General features: G+C 42.0%; 1 protein-coding gene across 4 annotated transcripts in view; it reads right to left on the bottom strand.

Moving 5' to 3' along the window:
• Positions 1-23740, bottom strand: part of BACH2 (BTB domain and CNC homolog 2) — a 180521-nt gene that overhangs the window by 64077 nt on the left and 92704 nt on the right. For all 4 annotated transcript variants that reach the window (XM_015858930.2, XM_015858928.2, XM_015858931.2 and 1 more), the window contains one exon: positions 18790-18941. The gene's annotated coding sequence lies outside the window, so the exon portion shown is untranslated. The remainder of the gene's footprint in view (positions 1-18789; positions 18942-23740) is intronic.

Genomic DNA, 23740 nt, shown 5'->3' with positions numbered 1-23740 from the left:
AGAGATAACTCTGTGACAGCAATGAAGCTGGTGAGTGGTCTGGAGCACAAGTCTTATGAGTAGCATCTGGAGATTGTTCAGTCTGGAGAAGAGGAGGCTCAGAAGTGACTTTATTGCTCTCTACAACTGCCCAAAGGGAGGTTGTGGTGAGGTGCAGTTGGCTTTTCTCCAGCATAACTAGTGATAGGACTAGAGGGAACGGCTTCAAGCTCTGCCAAGGAAGATACAGATTGGACCTTAGGACAAACTTCTTCTCAGAAATGGGATGGGATGTCCAGGGAAATGGTGGAATCACCATCCCTGGAGGTGTTCAAGAAATGTTCAGATGTTGTACTAAGGGCCATGGTTCAGTGGGGAAAAATTTGGTTGTAGGTTGTAGATTAGACTGGATGATCTTGGAGGTCTTTTCCAACCTTGGCGATTCTATGATTCCATACTCCTGTTTCAAATATAAGACATAGGGTACAGCCAAACAACCACATCTAGAGGTTTCTGCTGCCAGTGCTGCCAGCGGTGGAGAGTGGACTCCCTGACCTGTTCCTGGCTACAAGTCAAGTCATCACTTTCAGATTACTCTCAGGAGATGATTCCAATTCAGAAAACCTTGTTAGAAATGGAGGGGAAGGATATATCCAGCTATTTATTTTTAAAGCAATGGTTTCCATAAGCACGAAATCACTTGAAACTACTTGCATAAAAATGTAAATACGTAGTTTAACATCCTTAAAGATTCTCCAGAGTGCAAGATAATATGTGGAACAAAGAACTGGTGCAATCAGTTAAAGGACAAGGCAATTTGCATTACCATTATGGTCTAGACAGGAGCTGGAATTTGGCCCATACTGATTATTCAAAAGCTTCACTCTACTAGGCACTTAAACAGGGTTTATCATTGCTGCCTTCATTATCTCTCCATGGCTTCATCTCATCTGTGCTATGTATACATAAGCACACATGGACCATGAAACTCGCAATGATCTCCTATAATACCGGTTGTCAGCAGCCAGCTCAGAGTCAGGAAAAGCATGCTTTAGAAAGAAGTCGTATCTATAAATATGGCAAAGCTAATGATCCCCAGAAGTGTTCCCTTTCTCCTTAAAATTAGCAGTGTATACAGTAGGGCAACTCACTGTAAACACATCGCTTTGAATTTCATCAGCTTTACCAGCAAGCTTTGCACTATTGCACTGTTATGGAAGAAAAAGTATGTCTCCTATACAAATCTCCTACTATAACAGATACTAAATCTGACACGTGAAGAGTTTTGTTGTAGTGTTTTTGAAAGAGTAAAATGGGAGAGAAAAAGCATGAAGCCTAAAACCAGCAACATACCAAAGCCTACAATAGAAACATTAAACAAGTGCCTCCACAGAGAAATGGAGAAAATAGGTTCATCTCCCCCTATGGTCTCTGCAGTGGGCAATCTCCAACGAAGAGTCACATGAGAGAAAAGGGACAGGTAATTTAAGAGATTACAAGGCATTTGATGCACCTTGGGTTAGAGAACAGAAAGGCTTTCTTGAACAACAGCTCTGCTTCAACAACTATCTGTAAAATACAGGGCAAGATAGAGGCTCCAAGAGAAGCCAGACATAGGGGCTACATTAACTGTATTTTACAACCCAAAACAGTTCAGAAAGTCCTTGCTAGGGCTTTTTTTTTTTTTTTTTCCTGTGGCAATTTTTCTTCATTATTTCAAGTTCATTTCTAAGTAAACATTTCCTTAATCCTTAAATGTATCTGTAAAGCTCAACAGTGTGTCCAGCTTTTCAGAGACAAAAACAAGAGTACTCCCTTCACTCAGGTATGCCCCCTGAACTGGAGAGTGAGACATCTCTGGCAGTGCCTGGTGTTGCTGGTTAGTTCAGCAGTAACACAGTGACAAGGCACATATGTCTTCATATTTAACAAAGGAGTCAGTAGGAAGGAAACGTCCTCCAGGGACGACTGTCAGACTGGAAAACCCAATAGGATGGTGGAAAGAACAGCTGAATGAATCATGAGAGAGCAAAAGTTGTGGAACACCCCCACGATTTTCCACCTGAGTTCAGTAAAGTTCAGCCACATCCAGGTGATGTAACTGGTCCAGAGAGAGAACCAGACAAGTAGGAATCAACCAGCTTCTGTCTAAGAACTGAGCAAAGTCCCATGGCACAACAAAGGAGACTGTCATAATTGACAACATGAATACCAAAGGTGAGTCTGGCAACCTTATCATGAATGAAGGAATAGCCCAGTGTAGTCATGGGGAAGAAAGGTCAGGAAAAACACAGACAAATTTCTTAGCCTTAAAAAATCAAATCTTTAGTTTCCTACTGGTCTCAAAAGAACCTTCCCATGCCCTTGAGGGTAAACATTGCCAGCCTATAGAAAGGGAGGCAGGGTTAGAGGTGGGATATAGAAGGGGCACTGGCCTGCAATAGCTGCAAAGGAGCAACTACTACATAACCAATGTCAAATTACAGCCTCAAATGTTCATGCAACGATGAAGAATCAGCAAAAGCCAAATGTGAGATGAAAAGAAACAAGCTCAGACATTCAAAGCCATCTGTCTGTATTTGCTTGTTCTTGTTTCACAAATTTGACCTACTGTTCCAAATCACAGATTTTCAGAAATAGCACTGGCTGAAGGTACTACCAGGAAAAACAATCAGCATCAGTTACTCAGTATAACTGAGGAATTATTTCCAGGATTCCAAGGCAGTGATCAGAGAAGCTGGAAAATCAAAATCCTGGAGAGGGGGAAGCACAGATTTGACTGTGAACGCTGCATAAAGGCCACTGACAGCAGCTAATATTGGAAAGCCCAGACTCCAGCATGAAAGCCCACTCAGACACAGTGGCAACAAAAAGCGGGACAAACATTTAAGCAAAAGTGATGTTCAGGTTTTCCAAAAGTGTTTGAGAAGTTTGGCAGTTTGGAACAAAGAACATTCCTGTTTTCAAGTACCAGTGGAGCATTTCAGCCATCCTTTGCTCTCGCCCCTAGGCAAATGTGACCACAGAACACAGGAGACTCCTAAAATCTAGTTCTGTACCAAATAAAAAGCTCAAATACTCTCATGAAATGATTTTTTTTTCAATGATTCTCTAAGAGTTAGTCCCCTGTTTCTGTAAAAAGATGAATTTCCTCTCCAAGGGAATTTTAAAAATCATAAGTAAGCCTGGTAATGGCAACCCTGTTAATTTTATATCCTCAGAGACCTTTATCATCTCTCCCCGTTGAGTTTTTCCACAAAACACCCATTCTCATAATTTTTCAGTATTTTGAGTCATTAATTTCATTTAAGATAGGTGTGTATTCATCACTTTGGCTACTTTTGCTGTGTGCTTTAACCAGTGGTCAATGAATAGCCTGGTGGCAAGGGTTTCAGGGTAGATTTCCTCTGCATTGCAAAGCAGACGCTTTCCATGTGTCCTCCCCCTCCCTTTGAGATGGCAGAAAGGAAAAGTAGGAAACGCAACAGATGGTCTGAAATCCTCTTCCTCTGAAAACCATCACTGCTGCAGCTAGATTAGGCAATATTTCAAATATTTCAGTATGTGCCAGTAGCGTTATTCATGACTAGGAAAGATAAGGAGAATGCTTTTGAAACTCCTCCCCTAGGAATAGTATTTGCGATAGCCTGCTCCTGTTGCTGAAAGATCTCTTATTTTCCCTACTCTAAATCCAATGAGAAAACTAATCTTCACCAGATTTAAAACTGACAGGTGGTACATGCATAATTAAAGATGACCTAACATAGAATGCTCTCATTCCTGGCATATTATCAGACACTTAAGCAAAGCAATTATCAGTAGGCAATCTTTTCTGTCAACAGAGATTGGGTCAAACATTTCTTCAGTCATGAAGATACTGTAATGATGATACATACGTATTTGCAAATACTTCAGCAGTATAACAGAGACTAAATCACTGTTATCTCAGAGAAATTTCTTCATCATCTGCAGTGGACTACAGCAATCTCTTCTCACATTACCACGTCCTGGCACTACTTCCATGGCTCACAATACATTCTACATAGAGACTTCATCTTGCTCCTATTCATTCAATAACTTGATACTTCCCTTCAACCCACCTATATTCCCCTCAAACCCTGCCTTTCCTAGACTGGATCTTACTGTTCTACTGTATCCCTTTCACTTGAACTAGCTGGTACTTGGTTGATCTTTCTCCAAAAAAAACCTTGCTCACCTGCTTCAAAAACAGAAACAAACAAAAGAACATATATATATATATTTTTCTTCCCACTGAAAAGCAAAAACAAAACAAAACAAAACAAAAAGAAACAACCCTGTCCTCCAACAAAACTCCACAAACAACAACAAAGTCTTTGACAATCCAAACACTTCTCTTCTTCACCTTCAGGTAGCAGCCAGGACAGGCGCTGTGCACAAAGATGCTCTATTTTTCTCCTCTCGTAGCTCTCATGACTGCAAATGTCCCTGGGGGAGGAATTCTGTCCATACATAGCATATAAGGGACTTAAGAGAATAGGAGAGCACCCAAAGGAGGGTAACAAAGATGGTGAAGTATTTGGATGTGAAAGAGCACAAGAAGTGGCTGTGGTTTCTTTCTCTGTTCAGTCCAAAGCAGAGGAGCTGAGGGGAGGCTTTATGGTGCCTACCAGTCCTCATGAATGGAGTAGAAGGGCAGTTCTGAGCTCTGCTCTCTGTGGCAGTGACAGGACCTAAAGGAATGGCACAGAGCTGCTCTGGGGAGAGTCGGGTGGTGATTAGGAAAAGAGTGGCGGGCATGGAACAAGCTCCCTAAGGCAGTGGGCACACCTCCAAGCTGCCAGAGCTCAAGGAGTATTTGGACAACACCCTTAGACATAGGGTTTGATTTTTAGGTGGTGCTGCGTGGAGCTGGGAGTTGAACTCAATGGTCATTGTAGATCTCTACCAACCCAAGATATTCTCTGATTCTACTATACATCACCTGGAACAGCCTTGTCCAGGATGATGTGGACACCTGTCCTCTGGAACCCCTGAGAAATGCAGAGGTGGGTGCAATGCTCTCCCCTGTTTACTGAAGGGGCAAGCACAAGCAACGATCAGTCACACTTATCATGTAGAAACAACTCAAAAATCTTTGCTAGAACTAGGAATATCTTCCCCGCTTTTTGTTTTAACAAGCAGATGGCACTGCCTCCCAAAATAGTAATGTCACTCACGCGTTGAAAAAGGCAGAAACTTTTTAACCTAAACTCTTTAAATGTTTCCTTCAAACAGTATTTTGCAATGAATCCAGAAAGTGTTCTGTGCCTTTTTTTTTTTTTTTTTTCCCTAAAAAAGGTGTTTTTAAAGAAGGATTTTTGGGGGAAGAAAAACAGGGAGAACAAAAAATAATTAGGAAAAGGAAAGCCAAAAAAAGCAAGTGGTTTTCTTAATTTTGGGGAAATTATGATTGTGAAAAGTATAATAAACTGCAATTACATACACACACACGAGACTGCACTTTACCTTATGAAAGAGCAGCTCTTAGGGTGTAAAATTGCTTTAATATTGCACTAAGACAAGTGTTTTAAAAAAAAAAAGGCTTATGATAATGGATTTTCAGAGCAAAAGTAAAGCTGCTTTTCCCTCAGAATAGGGCTTTATAGAAGGGAAACTTCACAATGCCAGTGGCATGCATTTTGCTGCATTTCACAAGATCTCTCATTATTTAAATTCCTATGTATTTATGTCATACATGGATAAACGGCCTTATTGTTCAGAACATGTCTTTATGTGAACATCTCTGCTGTTAGAACTAGTGTTATTTTGCTTTTTTTTTTTTTTTTTTTTTTTTTCCTCCTCTTTACCAAGTTAGAACAAAAGTCTCTTTTAGTGCAGTTTTGGGAACTTCATGCAAATGGCAGTTTTTACACATCAATCGTCAGTTTAATAACACTAATGATAAGAGGGGAATTAACGGTAATGGCTTGACTTTTTGGCAAGCAAATCAGAGTTTATAGAGTAGCTATGTCAACCTTTATAGTCCTGTGTTATCAGAAGTGTTAGCAATGAGTATTAAGATTAAACTACTGAATTGTTAGCAAGCTGGGGTTACTGAACCATAACTTTCTTGCACAAGGATTGATTATTTAGAAATCCATTGTACAAGATAGGAAGAGATAGCAATAGTCTTCTGGGACAGCAGGGAGCCATTTACAGAGCAAAATAAATTTGCCAGAGGATACAAATTTGTCTGAACATGCTCAATATCTCTCTCTGTTAAAGCAACACTGGGTAGGCTCTCAGTTTTTCTTAGGTCATAGGGATTGGTCATTTTTCTTCCAGCCCATCATTGCAACAACAGTACTTCGCAGCATTTGAAGTCCAGCTTGCGTCCATTGCTCACATGAGTGACCCCAGTGACTACTCAGGTGCTGTCCACAGGGATTCATGCTTGCAGCAAGAAATAAAAGGGTATTCTAGGAGGTAAAGGACCACATAGAGCTGCACTTCGACAACATGCCTTGATCATAACCACAGGAATGTTACTGAATTTAAAAAAAATGCATTTGCTTTTCTAACAAGTTTAACAGTAGATATGTTAAAATGACTGCTTTTTGGAGTTATGATAGCAAAGGAAAAGCAAACAATGGCAGATAAAATAAACAAACAAACAAACAAACAAATAAATAAAGCACAGACCAACACAATAAGAAACAGTCTACAGGTCTACAAGAATTTTCAAAGGGTGGTTATTGAGGCCTAGTAGTATCCCATGAAAACGATGGTCTAAGGACACAAGTAGGAAAAACTTTTTATCTCTTAGATATTAATACCACTTCCTATCCAGACAGACATTGTGCTGCACCCCATGCCACTCTGCCCACTTCTTATGTGGGGAGTATTCATACCAGACACAAATCACATGTTGCTTCCTTTTGCTATGATCAAGACCCACTAATAAATTGCTCCATTTATTGTTGAATCGCATCTCATAGAGGGTAACTTCCTTTCCAAGGATGCCTTACCGCTTTTTCATACTATCAGTATATTTGATGCTATGGTTTCTAGACACAGGCTACAAAGATCAAGTCCAGTCTGCCTAGGAAGCACACTCCTTAACCATTATTCACAGTATGCACATTTAGTGATGGTTTCCATGATTGGGTAAGTAAAAAAGGATGTCCTCAAGCAAAACAAAGTCTGCTGAACTTTCACAAAAAAGCCCCAGGGCAGGCAGGGCTTATTACATGTCTCAGGAATCACAGAATCATAGAATGGCTTTGGTTGGAAGGGACCTTAAAGTTCATCCAGTTCTGTACCCCCTGCCATGGGCAGGGTTGTCACTAGTTAGGTCAGACTGCCCAGAGCATCCATTCAAAGTGGCCTTGAACGCCTCAAGGGATGGAGCATCCATAGCTTATCTGGGCAATGTGTTTCAGTGCCTTACCACCCTCTTTGTGAAGAATTTCCTCCTAACACATAATCTAAATCCCCCCTCTTTTAGTTTAAAACCATTCCCCCCTTTTCTATCTGTGTGTGTGAAAAGTCTGTAGCTTCTTTGGGTAGAAACTATTCTATTGTAGATTTACTGTTGATGAAGTGGCACTTTTGAAGAACAGTGGGATGTGCATACTCTGTGTTAAAACTAAGAAGGAATAGGAACTTGAAGATACTGTCTGCACATGAGGTTGGAGACAGAGAAGCAAGTAAGCTCAGTCTCTGGGCTACTCATCTCATAAAGTCATTGCAGAGAAAAACAAGTGAGAAATAACTATTCCATTCAACATCTGGGAAAACAAAGTGGCATTTGCAGTGAGTCTCATGTGCAAAAGGGTGTGTGATGAACGAAACAGAGTGAGAAACACACTCCTATGACTAACAAACAGTGCATAGGCATGCATGCTGACATGGATGATATCTCTGGATTGTTGTTGTCACCACAACATTATGTTCCTAGCTGTTGGCATCACTGACTTTGCCACACTATTCTAGCACCTTCAAATGAGACCCTAAGGCTTGCGTCCTGTGATCTGATGCTGCCCATTCCAGTCCAGCTGTAGCTGCACACAGAATCACAGAATGACCCGGGTTGGAAGGGCCCTCAAAGATCATGAAGCTCCAGCCCTCCTGCCTGGCAGGGCCACCAAACTTCCATGTTTACTAGATCAGGTTGCCCATGGCCCCATCCAACCTGGGCTTGAACTCCTCCAGGTTGGTACCCCTCCACCTGCACAGCCCCAGACAAAAAGACTAAAGAGTGGTGAGACATTGGAACAGGCACAGGGTAGTGGTGGAGTCACTGTCTGTGAATGTGCTCAAGAAAAGTGGAGAAGTGGCCCTGAGGGACACGGTCCAGTAGGCATGATGCTGATGGGTTGGGGATGGACTAGGTGATCTCAGTGCTCCTTTCCAACCTTGATGATCCTGTGATTCAATGAATGGTCACAGCCTTCCTCCCCCCATACACATATTCCCAAGCCCACTTTGTAACCAAAACACAGTTCAGAAAGCAAGCCCCTTCCTAAATGAAGAAAAGCAGAACACTGCCTGAGCTAGGAACACACAAATAGATTTTTCCCTAGTCTGGAGGAGTACCAATTCCTAACCCAGCAATGGAAGCCACACATGCTCACTGCTTGTTGCAGTCTGGTATCTGCTCTTAACAACTGCTAGAAAAATACTATTGCTTCATCAATACATTTGAAATTCAACCAAAAAAAATTAAAAAGCAACAGAAGAGCTTTGCATGGTAAACATCAGAAAAACACTGCTTTCCAACCCTGCAGCTAGTTGTTCTGTAATATCTTCTGCTTTGTGCTGACAACCCTTTTTCCCTCCAATCATTCAGACACAATGCCTTCAGGTCTGTCTAAGTAATGTAATTTACTGGAGTGGAATTCCCTTGATACCCTCTGCAGCACTCAGTGACAGTATCATTTATACTCTACACTGTCATGCCATGACACTGATACATTGGCTTTCATCCCTCACTCAGCGCAGAGCGCGCAATTTCACCTTCCATTGTGCCCTTTCGCAGACTGCGTGTACAAATTTACTCCATTCATTCCTAATTACAATCCTCTGCTGAAATACTCTCATTAGATTTGTATTTCTCACTCTAGACGTCAATCTTATTTGAAAATTCCAATTTTCCGGAAGATCCATCCATTAGCAGCAACCTCCCAAGCATTCCTTAACCGAGTGCATTAAAAGTGAGAGTGGCAGAGTGGAGATGCACTTAAAATGCACCATTAAAGTAAATCTCCATCACTAATGCTTTTGTACTACAGCTAACAAGCCTGCAACCAGCCAGCGTCGTTCCTGCAGAGCCTGAAGGGCACAAAGAAGCCCCGCAGCCACCCCGCTGGGACTTGCCAGGCTGCATACGGCTGTGAAGCTCAGGGCTGGGGGGGAGGAGAGCCACACAGAGGGGCTGTGGCAGTGGTGGAAACCTACAAGTGCAGACTGGTGGCTGTGAGAAAGTTGAGAACAAAACAAGCTTGGGGTTTCCCGAGGTAGAAGACGCTCTGCTATGCAAGCCAACAGGTTGCTGGAGGTGAAAATCTCAATTGATCTCATTGCTTTGGTGTCTCGCACTAATCCTAATTCATGCCTGTTTGTTTCAGACAACACAGAACACACAGACCTACAGATTACACCAATCAGCTCTGCAAGTGGTTAAAAATGTTCAAAAAGAGACCCCTCTGCCTCTTTTAGAAAAAGGTAAACACCTTAAAAATGTCATCACCATACAAGGACAAAAACCACCATCCCTGCGGCGCGTACTGTTGGCTGCACAATGCCAGCTCTAAAAATAGCCCATGTGGCGATACCCCGGATGGGACCAGGCTGCCTTGTCCTGCTGGGAAGCACAGACGGGTGAGCAGAAAGCGGGTGCTGCTGCCACATGACATGTGCTCTACTGGAGTTATCTGTGAAGCAACAAGGTCTGAACCCAGCAAAAAAGGGGGGTGGGGTGGAGAACCACCTCTACAGCTGTATCAGAAAGGGAAAATTCCATGGAAAAAAATAACACCAAATGTTTACACTCCTTGTCAGCATCTGGTCATCTACAGGATTGAGTTGTGCAGCTAACTGTAACAGATGTAACGCAATTCCCTGCAGAAAACACCACTACAGAAACTTAATTATTTCTGAAGTTTTCCCCATTCTCACTTGAAATATTTAAAGCCTTGATTACTGCCTTAGCTCACTTGCCTTCTGCACTTTGCATCAAGGCAGGAGCCGGTCCAGTGGATGCGTGCAGACGTGAGAGCAGAACCACGAACTTCAGCAAAGAGGCAAAAGTAAGGCAGTGGAAGCAAGACAGCGAGGATGCACGGCACTCACATTCTAGGAGAAGGGGAGGTTTGCATTAAGGTAATTTAAAGGGAATTTGTATTGCATAATGAAAGACTCACCACTGACAGCATCAATATTCCATGGAACAAGCGCATGTGCCTCTAAGTGCTTCCAGCATACCACATCCTCTGCACAATGCAGCGTAACTCAGAGCGAAAACCTATTGTCTTTGCCCAGCTGCTGCTACCTCGCAAAGCCTGAAAAACCTGGAAAGGTCACAAAGCAACAAGAAGGCAGAGAAGATTGAGCTGATACACAACAGAAAATGAGGTGCCTCTGTACCTTTGGTTCTGCAGCTTCCGAATGGCAGCTCTCTCTACTTGTCCATGAGCACTCAGGCACATTCATCCTCTGGAAATGCCACAACGACTCAACGTGTGAGGCAGGGACAGCACCCAACCTTAGACCATGAAGTTATGAATTTCCCTCCAGATGCTGACAACATCTTTCTGTAATGTTTCTCTTGGCCACAAGCTGACATATCAATTAATGTGGTCATAACAGATTTAGTAGCTCAATATATCTCAGCTAATTTAGCAGACTCCTAAGCTGTGCAGCTACCTGGAAAAGCCACCAAGACAGCGTGTTTCAATACCGTTGCCCTAAAATGAAACCAAAAGGACTTCGTGTGCCAGAAGTTAACACCGAAAATTTGCTTCTTAACGCTCAGCAGACTTTGTAAATATTTGCTTCTTATTTACTTATTTACTTTTTGCCAGAAGGTGAAGTTCTGGATAAAGTTACGTCAGTGAGGTCTTGAAGGGCTGAGTGTAAAGATCTTTCAGCCCTCTCTAAAACTGTTGTGTGTTTTTTTTTTTTTTTCCCAGATAGCAGAACATTTCCACTTCCAAAACTCTTTCATCACCACTTCTCACTTATGCACTAAGCACAACTCCTTGAAAAAAAACAAACAAACATGAGTTTGATGAATTAACACACCTAGACAACACTGGAAATAATCTCTTATCTCATATTCCAACAGACACATTTACAAGTATTTAAGCCCAAGAATCACTCACCGGACAGAGATGAAGCTGCATACAAGCTAGTCATCAGAGTTAGCAGAACGATTATGCTTGCTCTACAAATTCTGAAGTACTTGAATCTTATTTTAAGTAGTACACAAAGGGCAATAAATGGAAAATATTATTGTAAGCACTGTTTCTTCTTGGCCACCCACACTTCCAGCACCTACAGCACAAGTATATAAACGCAAAAAACCCAGAACTCATGGCTCATCTGAACAAGGGATGCAAAGTAGCTAATTGCTGTTACTTTTTTTCCAATTTGTACCTAGAGTGTCATTATATCCTGGTAACCATCAAGGACATATATTCTCACACAGCGCGTATCAACTCTGTCAAGGATCCTGTGGGATTTTCATACCTGTAATTAACTGTTTTCTCTAAGTTATCTGGTAAAGTTCCTCTCTAAATTAGCTGACCACTGATCAACATTCAAATGACAAAATGGAGAGGTGCCTCTCCCTAACTCTGTTTCTTTCCCCCAGTCCCAGACCCAAACTAATGATGTACAAAGAGTTAATGCTTCATTTACCTGTGAGAAAATATGCTGAATACTCTACCCAGAAACTGGCAATTAAAAAAAATCCCTTTACACTCATCATAGTAGAAAAACTTCAAACAAATTGCTGTCAGAGATGATCTCATAATGTTTAAATCCACTTTACTTCAAGTCGCTTTGCAAATTACTTTTTAATTTTATCCATAAAACTCCTGTGTCTACTACAATACTGGTTTACCCTCCTCTCCTGTGCCTGATTCTTTCATTTAACCAGCTCTGCAAAGCAATACAAGTTTGAGCCTAATTATCATCTGAAAATCCGCAGAAAGCCAACCCAATTAACAGAACAAAAAAAAAAAAATGAAAAAAGGTCTGTCTAATCAGGCTAAATAAGAGTATAGGTGAGACCATGTCTGGAGATGGGGAGAGTTAACAATACACTGTTATTAATCATCTTGCTGTCTCTGAGAATGCAAAGCATTGCAATCAGGAAAGTAGCCACTACAACATTTGCGTTTGAACTCCTCGCAAATCACAGCAGGAAACCTGTCCCGTAGGCTAGTAATATGCATTTAACCTGATATTTTAAGACAAATGCCCCTTTACTTACCCTTAGTTTGCCCACTATTGGCTTGCTAGACCCCAGTGCTCACCATTTTCCTGCAGCCCACACCAAGTCGGCTCATAGCTGGCTGTTCTGAGCACCTGGCGCTTTGCACAGCAATGCCAAAATCAGGTAAGTGCTTCTCTGGCAATGATTTGGGGCTCAGGAGTGTGTGGTGAGCGCTACAGAAACACAGGTATCTCAGTATTATGAAAATAAATGGGTCATACACCGCTGAGCTAACAACCACACCACCCCCAAACCGGGCGTGTAATGACTGTGCAGAGCTCTGCCAGAGGGCAAGGAGAGATTTCAACAGCAGTGAAAACAAAACTGATGTGGTGAGATGGATTTTACTTTTCACTGGTTTGGGTTAGAGAGAAAGTTGAGCTCAACATCACCCTCTCGCAGCATTTTATTCTAAAAAATGTTCAGAGAGAGCAGGCAGGCTGTCCTGTAGGAAGATGGGGAGAAGGCAAGGTGCTGCCACCCTGTTGAGTGGCAAGGGTATGTGCAGTGGCTGGTGTGGGCTGTGACTCAGTGCCCTGGGCTGACACATGCAGCCCATCACCTGAGGCAGCAAAAACACCGCCTGTGCCACAACAGCATTGTCACACAGGTGACACTGAGACAGCAAGCAAAGGACGGTTCTCTGAGATGACTTGTAGGTGATGAATAGCTTGAGACCATCCCTGAGAAAAGGACTTGGGGATATGGTAGATGAAAAATTAGATATAAGTCAACACTGTGTGTTTCCAATGGAAAAAGCCAATCATATACTGTGCTGCATGAAAAGAAGCGTGGCAAGAAGGGGGAGGTGGTTGACTGTACCCTTTTGCTCTGCTCTCATGAGATCATACTTGGAGAACTGCATTCAGGTCTGCGCCCCCCAGTGCAAGGACAGTAGGCTGTTTGAGCAAGTCTCAAGGAGAGCCATGAGGATGATCAGAGGCTGGTGCAGTTCTTCAAAGAAAGGCTGAGGGAGGCCTTATAATGATCTTCTAGTAATTTAAGGTGGCCTAAAAGAAAGCTGGAGAGAGACTTTTTAAGAGGGTTTGCAGCAAAAGGACTGCAAAAGTAATGATATTAAGCTAAAAGGGAGTACATTTAGATTACATGTTAGGAAGAAATTCTTCACTATGAGGCAGTGGAACAAGCTGCCCTCTGGGAAGCTGTGGATGCTCTACTCCTGGAGGCATTCAAGGGCAGATTGGATGGGGTTCTGGGCAAATTAATCTAGTTGAAGTTGCCCCTGTCTACAATGGGTGGGGTGAACTAGACAACCCTTATAAGGTCCCTTCCCACACAAACCACTCTACGCATCTATGAAGATGCTTTGTGGCAGTGGTGAGTGCAGAGCTCAGGAGGGATGCCAGGATGGGCAAAGGCCCCCATGGTGGGAGATGCCCAGAGCAGTGCAAAGCTCTGCCATGGGGATTGTAGGCAGAGTCCAACACCTGCTATGCCAGGACCAAGGCAAGAGAATGCCTTCTCTACAAGAAAAATGACACTTTCCCCTGACTACTTGTCAACCCTTGGACTTTGCAAGTATCAGAAGGCCAGCAGGCAGATTCCAATCTCCAATAAGAAAATATAACAAAAAATTCATTAAGTCCATCAAGTAACATCACCGTTGCCACCAGTGTGATGCAGAAAGCACCCTGACACAATAGTAACACATGCCAATGTGAAACTCTCAAAACACAGGTGGCATAGCTCAGTACAAAGAGGAGTTGCCCATTCTTATAGATGTACCTCTGGGCACAGGACAGCCCCTGCCAAGACAAAAGTCCATGTGCTGGCTGTAGGGACACCAGCAGTATCACACCAAGAGCTGAGTGACCACCTTTCCTCGCATCTCCATTATGTTTGAAGTCAAACAAGAACTTCCAAAAAATTGAGCCTGAAAGTACAACAAGCAGTTCCAAGCTACCACACAGAAACACAAACACCAGGACCAAGGCAGGCTTTCTCTTAAAAGTGAGATCTGGTGGCTGATACAATCACATCTCACAACAAATCCCAGTGGTGATTGCTAGGCAGTACAAAGACAGTTGACCTCCTGCTGCTTGGGAACACAGGGTTGGATTTGGTAACCAGAGTGATGAGTGTTTGGTGAGTGGGTTTTCAAGAGGATGCAGCTTCACCTTCAGAAAGCTGCCTGACCGAAGAAGTTATCTGACCTTTCAGTGCAGATATAAAAAAAGGCAGCATTTTTTCCCCAGTCCCTGGTGGTGGGTGGATGACATCAAAATCTGCATCTTCAAACTTTACGTTGTTTATGTCTACCTAAGGTTGGTTGCAAGACAAATCTCAAGAATTTTTTTTGGTAAACTGAAATATTCTGAAGAATTCATATGTAGCAAATATGAATTTCGTGTGCAGAGGTTTTCTGGGTTTGAGTTTTAGGTGGGGTTTTTTTTGGAACAAAGCACTTAAAGGTCCTCACTGAATTCTCAGCACTGCATAAGTAGTACAAATTAGGACAATTTATTGCACTTGGATTGCCATTGATTGGTATGCTATTTTTGCCACTTGTCGAGGAAAAGAAAACAGGTAGAACAAAGTGGAAAATATAAGAATGGTGCTGATATCGTTGTGAAGTGCTGTGTGGCTTAGCAATGGAGTTGGCAGGGCAGCTCCTCCAGGCTCAGTGAGAGCCCCAGCAGAGCCCCAGCAGCCTGCTGGTTGCTCCTGAAGCCACTCATCCAAGAGCACAGCTTCTCCTCAATGCCTGCACTCCCTCATTATCCACACGATCCAACCTTGCCATGATTACCTCCCAGGGGACCTGGAGAAATTTTTTTTATCTTGGCACATTCACTGTAACAGCATTCAGCAATCTGCTCTGTCAGATCGAGAGAGAAGCCTTCTGCTTTAAATTAAAGCATCAATACTTATTATTTTTATGGAGATTAAATCTATCAGCATCCTGATAGTATTATAAAAACTGAGTAACCAGTGGCAGAGAGGGAAGGTATATGTGCTTATATGGCAGCTGGGGAGAAGCAAGAACAATATGATTGTTGTTACAGCTAGGTCAAGCTCTCTCCAGCAAGGCTAATTAACAAGGGAAAATGCAGTTCTTCCTATCGGAATTGCTATAACAAAGTAATTGCTACAAGCAGAACCTGTTATTAAAAAGCCAGACAGCAGGCTTTTGAAGAACACTGGAATCAAGGCAGAACCTGGTGGCTTGCCCTCACTGCCACCCCAAGCACAACTGACAACCTGTGGGACCGCACTGGCGCTTTCCAGAAGTCAGAGCCTCTGGCATGTTGTAGAGGCCTGGCCTCTTTCAAGTGCACAAAGTAACAATCAATATATAAATAAATAAGGAAGGCACACAGTTTATGACAGCTTCTACAGCCTTCCTCTGATTTTTCAACTTTATTTTGTTCTTAAATGTGATTTTACACTTGGAAATAGTGACTTCTGATTATTCACAGCATGAGAAACAGCAGGACAAAACTATGCCTATGCACTCCTACCAGCCTGCTTTGGCTGTGGACAAGGAATGAGAGAGAGGCTTTCTCCATTTATGTCCATCCAGTTTCTATCTACTTCTCCAAGTCCACTAAAAGGATGAAATGTTTAAAGTCAGTTCATCTGAAAGGGTTTCTATTAGTGAATTTGCCAGATGCTTAATTACAGGCTTTTCAAAAATCATGAGAAAAGCCTGCAAAATTGTTCATAAGGCTTCCAAATCCCATGGGAATGTTGCTAAGTAGGGCTAATGAACAAAGGGCTGTTTCTGCCTGCCTAGCTGTTACAACTCTTATTTTCAAGTTCCCTTCCCTTAAGACAGAGACAAGAAACACGTTTCAAGGGAGATCCATGATTCTCAAGCAGTCAGACGATGCCTGTTACCAGAGGTTTGATTAATAACTGCACCGTTTATTGTCTAGCCTAAAATGAAATGGCAAGACTCTCCCTTTCTAAGGCCTCCTTCACAGCAAATGTCATTTCTACCAATTCATCTCAGCCCTCAACTCATCTATCTTTCTCAAATGCCTCCTATTTCACTATTATTTTTTCCAGGATTTGTCATATCAGAAAACATCTCTTTAAAAACTGAGCTCCCATTAGCAGTAAAAAACCTTTCACTCCTTTTGCAACGTTTTGTTTTGTTTTGAGCACTACTTTTAGTGTCGCATAAGCAAAGTACCTCACATAAGGTATACTGCTCATAAAAAATCAGTCATTCCAAAATACAACATTTTTTGAGAAGCAATAACGGTGTTATTGTTAGCAAGTGTTAGCAAGCACTTAAGAAAATCTGACCAGAACAAGTGTGGTGGTTAACTTTACTACCCTGCTTTAATTAGTTATTAAGCTGCATTGTATGCATGTATTATTGCTGTGAAAAAACAAGGGCAAGATGCCAGCCTTGCTTATTTGATGAGAGAAAATAAAAAGTTCATTCTTTTACTTTCATTTGTAAACCTCCATATCATCTTCTCCCACTTTACAGTGGTTTCAAAGAAATTCCTGCTCCTGCCTTTTTGCTGCTTCATAGCTATGGCTCTGACACATTCAGAGGCCACAGTCAGCATAACAAGATTTAAGATCTCCTGTGGGGTCACTGGACAGCAGATGTCCTTATAGAGGAGAGTACCACGCCTTGCAACAGCATGACCACTCATACCCCGCATTCCCCTGCGGTCTCTCTGGTGGAGTTATCCGACCAGCTGCTGGCTGTCATGTGTGCCCGGTCAGGAGAGTGCACAGCACAAGCAAGGATGCATGAGATTTGGATGCATTAAGACAAGGAGCATCGCTGCTACTGAAAGGCAGCAGGGCATGACCTGAGCAGCCCCAGCTCTGAAGCTGGGAGATGGATTTTATGCAAGACTTCTCCTGTCCTCCACATTTTCTCTTCTTCTCTCAAGGCTCAACTGCTAGAGTACAACACTATGAACCACAATTTTCAGGTGGCCTTTGGTGCTCCATAACAACATCCAGAAGGAAAAAAACCTCCCAGCCACAATGAGATTTTGTTTTTACTCACAAGCAAACACAAATAAATAAATATTTATATTATACATATATTATATATTTTTATATACTATGTATATTTATATTATATAGAAATACATAAAAATAAATATACTATATGTGTGTATATATACATAATAAAATTGTGCTCAAGCCCTTTTCCAGGCTTGGCAGCTGAGGGGTGTCCCATCCTCTAAACTGCACAATCCACCACAGCCATGCCATCCTTGAATCACTCCAAATGCTTTTTCCACCTGTAGATCCCTCCCAGTATGGCCAGGACTGTGGACAGGTTAAAAAGTGTCAACCCATTTTCTCTGCTCCAGAATAGTTATCCCTACCCAGAGTGATGTTTTTCATGAAGCCTCAGAGAAGGATTTAGGCATGACAAAGTGAAATGTGTGCAGAGCATCACAGCTGCTCTGCAACCTGGCAGGAAACATCTATGCACTTAACACACACAAGGAGTTACCACCCAGACTGTGGTGGCTGGAAGGTCTTCCGCTCCTTATGTCTCTAATAACTCTATGCACAGCTTTCTCTATTACAGCCTTTACAGCCAAGTGCAGTTCTTCCCACATAAAACAGACACTTCTTCTATGTGCATTCATAAGCACATGGAGACATGCAATGTCCATGCCCTGCCCTTCCTGAAGGATGCACAAGAGGCAATGGAATTTCACTAACAATTACTAATAAAGCTGCTTCAGGCTCTGGAGCCACGCTACTGGCCAGGATAAACACCTCGTGGTGGCAGCATTCTTGATGCCTATCACTGATGTATGTCAGCCCCGACTTTTGGTGGAGCAGCCAGATCTATGCCCCATATGGGAAGTTCACTGGAAGGAGACAGAGTTGACAGTGCTACTACTGACCTTACACTTCAGGGCAGCAGTCGGAAAGGAGAATCAGCACAGCCCCAGGGCTTCTCCTAGGGAACCATTAAGGAAACCATTGAGGAGGTTATAGGTTTAGTGATAGAAAAATACAGGGATGCTGATGGCTTCCAAAATTACATAGAGTATGTGTGGCTTCAGCCCAGCACACCCAAGGTATGTGCATACAGACATACAAAGTTGTGGAGAAAACACCTTAGGGAGATGGGATGAAGAGGTGCTATTTTAAGTACTTTTTACTATAGCAGCAGAACACTTAGAAAAGGCTTCAAAATGACAATCACCATCCAAGTTAAAAAAGCAAGTAAGTACTTCAACAACAATTTATCCACCACCTCATGTTTGCACTTGAATTACAGCTTTTACTGTATTTTTCTGAAGAACAACATTTACTGCCTTCACCTTGCCTCTCAAAGCCATTTTTTCTTCTTTAAATAGAAAGGAATTTGAGTCATGACTTACATGTAACTTTTCTAAGTTCTGTGCTGGCTAAATTATTCTCACGATGCAGGGAACAGGATCAGTGGAGAAATTATGAGGCTACAGCAATCCATTAAGAAGTGGCCCTCCAAAGATTTGCAGGGCAATGTGCTGGCAACTCAGTTGATATCAACCTAGAATAAAACAGAGGCAGCCATTAAAAAAAGTCAAATATCAAATCTTCACAAAATCCCTCTATTTTTTCCTTCTAATTCTAAAAACAATACAGGGACTTTATTTCCAATATAGAAGGTTTTTATGTCAAACGTGACAATTACATTGTGTCCATTACACACTGCTTGTCATTACACACTTTATAACAGAGACTATGTTTTTTCTTGCATTAGTGTAGCACCTAAACAAACCACCTCTGCAATTATTCTAGCAGATCACACTGTAGGTATGCCCACATTGTGCACACGTACTATGGAAGCTCTAGACAGTGCACCAGAATGGTGTTCCAACAAAACATGCACGATGATCTAACAGACTTCAGATTAACTAATACTTGTTTTCATCAAGGCTTTGATTTTATCAAGGAATATATGTCATCAATATTAAATCTGTCCCTTGGTTTCCATTTTAATCTGAGTAGCTTCAGAGAAAAACAACCAGCCACTAGTGCAGTCTGGTATCCTTTGGTTAATGCAATACGTGCCATGTTCTTCCAGCTATACTACAGGAAAGCTACTGCAAGTCAGTGTCAAAACAAAAACTGGAGAGGGTGTAAGATGTTCATGCTCCCACTGGAAATTCACCATGCTGCCACAAATTCTCAAGGGCTCAGACCTTAGAGAGCAGGCTGGGCTAGAAGAGGATGTGTGAGCATCTGGAAAAAGTACAGGAATGCTTGAATAGTATTGATTTGACTGAAGGTGGTGATTGGGAGTGAAAAGATAAAGGATTTGCCATTGAACAGAAGGGGACAGCAGCCAAAGAAGCAGGGCCATATATGTACCTTCCTAGGATCATTGTAAGGGCTGTATCTGCAGAATTACACCAGCTCATGTAAGATGTAAAAGAAAAGGGGGAGGAGGTGAGAAGAAGACAGATAAAAACTACACATATACATATTTTTTTATTAAAATCTATTGCTGTTTTCCTGCAATTTGCAAAATTAACCTTCCAGTAACAGCTCCTCTTTCTTTAATATTTACTGATTCCAGAAACAAGCCAAAGAATAACATAAAATGCCCATTGAAAGCAGGTTTGTATTTATTTATTTTAATAAGCATGTAGATCTTGATTTTATAAGTCTAATACTTTCTGAATGTTGACGTGACAACATTCTATTCCAAGCATTGTAGAGAACTGGATCACTTAAGAAAAGTAGGCTATTTCTTCTGGATGGCACCCATCTAGTTGATTTACCAAAAGATGATCAAAATTCTGCTATGTTTAAGCATTACCTATATGGGTACTTGAAAAGAATCATGAGGCTACTCTAAGAAAGCAACGCTTGCATCTCTTCAGTTTATGCAATGTTCTCCAACTGGGCATAACATTCATTGACAGACTGCAAGAGGACAAAATATTTATGGTCACAAATATACATTATCTAAATTGCCTATAAAACTAAAAATATAAACTGCAAATCTGTTCAGCCATAAATCACTGGTACAACAAAAATAACTGCTGTTTAGTCAATGGCCAAAGGAATAAAATCAGGGAAGTGTCTGCATTTTCAAGGACAAGTTAGTTTTCTCAGCTAAAATTGCACTTGCCGTGGCGTATCAGAAGAAAGAGAGAATAAATAGAAGTGGGGGAAGAGGGAAACAAAAAAAAGAGAGGGGAAAGGAAGACTCAGTGCCACACTTTTCTGAGAAGGTGTGATTGATGTTCACTGCTGTAAGAAAGTATGAGGCTACATCCCAAACATTTCATTCCCTTCTGCAAATGTCTCGCTGCATATCTCTCCCCATGTCCCCTAGATATACTTGCCCTACACAAGATGATCCAGACAGCATCAGGTTTTACACATGATCTGAAACATGAAAGCAGGAATCTCTCAGCTGAGGGGTCAGTTTAGGGTAGAATGAAACCTAACCCCTGCCTATGTTAAACATGAAAGCTGCTTCATGCTTTCCATTTTCTAAAAGTATTTCCTTTCCAAAACAAGCCAATTACTAAAAGCATAAAAAGAATACATGAAAATTGAGCTTATATGAAATGATGAGCCAAAAGTGCATCTAACAAAGAAAAGACTCAGCATTTAAAATGCTGACTGGCCAGGCCTGAAGCCCAGGAAGAGCTGGATCTTGTGCAGGATGAAGATGCACTCTCAAGCCTTGCTCTTAACATAGACCTGTGCGTGTTGGCCAGATGCCACTGGATCACGAGAGGCCACAAGTTCATTCCCCAGTGCCAATTCTAAGACCCACCTCCTACAGCAAGGTGAATGCATGGAAACCGTGTCTTTGTTTTAAAAAGAAGCATCTGCCTTCACGGATGCAAAAGGATGTTAATAAAATAACACTTCAAACCTCTTTCTTTAGAATGCCAATGAAAAGGAAGATGCACCAGACACCACCACCGGCAGAAGCAAACATGAGCCTATAGACATCTTTATTGCAAGAAAAAGAAACCTTTCTGCTTGGATTTTTGTTGTGCAGTGGACATGCTTCAAAGAGAGGTTACAGTGTGAAACAGCAAGAGCTTTGATGCTTTAGGGGAAAGCTGGTAAGTTCTTCAGTTTGCAATGAACAAATCAAGAAAGGTGATTTGAGAAGAGCGAGATGAATACACCTGGGTATTGTGCTGGTTAGTGGGAAGGATTTTTCATACCCAGGAAATAGTGCAATCATGCATCAGAAAATCAGAGAATTTGGGCAGACAGTGAGGGAGTAATAAACACACAGGCTGGGTTAGTTTACACGCCAGCCTTCACAACGCAAGCACAAAATGACGGCTAAGTGAAATGAGCCCATGTGACAAGATGAGCTGGTATGCTTCTCATAAGCAGGAGAAAACCGTATTTAAGGGAGGCTGCACACTAGAGAACAGGAAGAGTGAGCACAGATGTGCAAAGAGAATCTATGTTTTTTAAAGTTTTGTCGCATTTGATGGAGCACAATGTTTGCTGCGCAAAAGCATGTAGAAACCAGTTCCACTAACACCAAGGATCCCTGTCTGTTACATGCAATGAGAGATTAGCAAACATGCTTTCTTTACATTTTGTATGTTTTCAAGTGAAGCTGAAGAATGATTCTTTCTGGTTGAAACAGCTTCAGTGTAACATTTGTATTTTGCAACTGCTGGAAGGATTGCCTGAGGCTGAGAAGGCACTTTAAATCCTCCTGACATCTAGTATGGGATCTCTCCTGAAATCTGTAAATTAAACCCTAGATCATCTTTGTACCTACATCAGAAAACATGCACAGCCTGCTTCACCTATCAGTGCATTTAATTTACTCCTAGTAACTTGCGTGGTTCTACCAAAGGGAAGCAGAATACCTGCCCATTGCTCACGTTGTGCTCATATGCACGGTGTCAAGCTGGGAGGCACCATGAGGATCATTTCTGCAGCACACAGTCCTCACACCTGGGCTGGCTGTGTTCAGACAATAGCAGAGCCATGGGAGCAATCAGTCTGGCTAGAAACCATGACTGAACTCATCAGGAGATGTAGAGCTGACTGGATGAAGGTGAAGGCAGTTTTTGTCGCTCTGTGCTAGCAAGGGAGTCTTCCAGTCTGCAAACTGGATTTTCCCCAGCTACACTTAACAGTGCCAATGGGGCTTAAATGGAAAACCCTCAAAGGGCCCAGGGATGTGTGTGGGGGGAATTTTTGACTCCATCCTGTTCTCTGGTTGCTGTTAACTCTGACACATCAGGCAGGCTGTGCTAGGAGAGGTGGGTGGGAGACTGCAGTTTGAAGATAGTACCACATGAACTTTTAAGACTTTATGTAAATGTGACTGACTTTAACGCTGGAATATACTTTACTTAAAATAAAGCCACCACCGAAAACATTTCACCTTGGTAGTATGACCCGTGAAAGGATGGCGAGATGTAAAAGGAAGTTAACAGATTCATTGAGACAGCTCCCAAACAACACACTGCCAAACGACACAAGCTGATTACTTACGCCTCACGCAGCAAAGTACTAAAAATCCAAAACAGATTAAACAAACGTAATAAAAGTCAGATCTGCATTAAATATGATGAAAATCCAGGCTTCTGACATATTATTCCTTAAAGATTTTGGTTAGCAAACATGTGAGCTGGACAAAATATGATGGTTCAGTGATAAGAATGAAACTGCTGTCACAGAATCTGCAGCCTCTGAAAATGATCCTGGATTTGCTAGCACTCAGTCTCGGGTAAGGACACTTCCCATGGTGGCACTAAATGATGCAGTTCACTGGATTTATGCCCCAATGCATGTGAACCACAGGAATTTATGCCTGTCCTGTTGAAAGGGTGCTCCCACTCAGTGCTCTGAACAATTATCTCAGCCAGACTTTTACTGCCAATTTCTTTTTAAAACTGCAAAATGAGAAAACAGTTAATGCGCAGAATGAAAGAACAGGTCACAGCTAACCACAAAAACTCCCCATAAGGTTCAGCATGTGGGAAACAGATAAGTAAACGTTGTGAAAGATGAACAATATTTAAGTATTAACACAAATGTTTTTTTTTTGGGAAAGTTTATCTGGCATTTCCACCGGTTTTCCTTCAAGCTCTAATACAAAAATAACTATGACTGTGACTGGAAAATATGGCAACAGCTCAACATTGCTCCCTTTTTGATTTGTACTCGGGGAAAAAATACACCATCTCAAGACTTCAGACAAAGTGATTCTCGGGTGACTTTTGACCAGGGTGAAGTCAGAGGAGCATTTGCCACCTCAGGAAGTTCAGTCTAATAGTCATTAGAGTGTGAAATGAAGACTGACATACTCAGTGTTAGGTAAGAAGAAATAAGACAGAC

Source organism: Coturnix japonica, chromosome 3 (assembly GCF_001577835.2).
Source record: "Coturnix japonica isolate 7356 chromosome 3, Coturnix japonica 2.1, whole genome shotgun sequence".
In the NCBI taxonomy this organism is placed as follows: domain Eukaryota; kingdom Metazoa; phylum Chordata; class Aves; order Galliformes; family Phasianidae; genus Coturnix; species Coturnix japonica.
Note: the sequence above shows the minus strand (reverse complement) of the source record. Positions and strands in the feature narration are given on the sequence as shown.